The sequence below is a fragment of the Belonocnema kinseyi genome, chromosome 9 (assembly GCF_010883055.1).
Source record: "Belonocnema kinseyi isolate 2016_QV_RU_SX_M_011 chromosome 9, B_treatae_v1, whole genome shotgun sequence".
Lineage (NCBI taxonomy): Eukaryota > Metazoa > Arthropoda > Insecta > Hymenoptera > Cynipidae > Belonocnema > Belonocnema kinseyi.
The window spans coordinates 54,057,941-54,059,347 of record NC_046665.1 but is presented as its reverse complement, the minus strand read 5'-3'; positions in this window follow the sequence as shown (position 1 = coordinate 54,059,347).

Here is a 1,407-nt window from a genome sequence, read left to right as displayed (position 1 = left end):
TAAAATCACAACTTTTTAATAGCGTTTTTTTCGATAATTTCATCGTCAACCTTAGTATTTCTTTTTTGCAAAGTGATCTAGTATATTTTCTTTCGATAATATGAAATTTTCAGAACTGCCTGTGATTTTTTTAAAAAGCGCCCAAGCCACCTTAACGGGAATTTTTTAATAGTCCATTATGTAACAAGGGGCGAAAGCTGCAGAATTTTCCCCCGGGTGGGTTTACTGCCCGAGCGAGAAAAATCTTGTCGCGAGGGCAGTAATTACTCGAGGGAAATATCTACTTTCGTCCCGTGTTACATATAGTATTTTATTCCATTTTCGACCGTGGCCACCTTTTGGCCCTGCAAAGCGGCTTCGACGCATTTTTCTATAGCTTTGTTCGCTTCTCGAATTCTGATCGATTAATTTTTTCTTTCGCCTCGAAAATTTTAGTTTCGCCCCGCTAATTTTGCTTTCAGAATAAAACTTTTCTCTTCTGAATTTTAAAAAAGGAAGTTACTAAATTTCTGAATTATAATTGAAAATTTTTATAAATAAATATAATTCTAATTTGGAACACAGAATTTTGGAAATTTTTGAAAATAATATTCATTCTAATTTAGAAGAGACCTTAAACAATAATCCTTGTTTAAATTCAGAATTATATTTATTTACCAAATTTATTAGTCCAAATTAGAATTGTAATTTTTCTGACCAAAAATTATCTGATGTTCCAACTCAGAATTATAATTCTTTTAGAAAATCCCCTGTTCCAAATCAGACATCGCTTAATTCTTTCGAACTGTTTAGAAATCTCCTAATATGTTTAATAATCATTTGAAATCATAAAATTTGTTTGAACTTCTTGAAATTAGGCGATGAAAATTAACAATTGAGTGGAAATTACAGGGAATTTAAAATCATCCGAGTAATTATTCTGGAGTTCTGAGCTTCGGGAAAAATTCGGGAAATAATCAGAAAATTTCCTGGTACTCGGGAATTTTTATATTCTGTTATAATGTTATAATTAATATTGTCTCCCTCTTCGCAAAATGCTTTTTGAATTGTGCGCCGCTTAAAAAAATCTATATTTCGTATAGTTGTTCCCAAAAATCCGAATAACTTCTAAACTACGATCCACAAAGTAGGACCTTTTTTGGGGAACGTCACATTTTATATTTTGAAACTACATGATTTGCTTCCTTGCTCAGAATTTCTCTGAGGTTTATTTTCTAATAAATTAGTAGTTTTTAAAATCAATTTTATAATAATTTGCATTAAATATTTTACCTCAAAATTCGCAAATGTTTAAACTGTTTCAAAATTCTTTAAAATAAAGCAACTAGCACATGGAGTATGTGGAACGTGTAAACGTCGAGGGATTAATAGGTGAGTGAAGGGGATGATAAGATATGTTCAGACAGC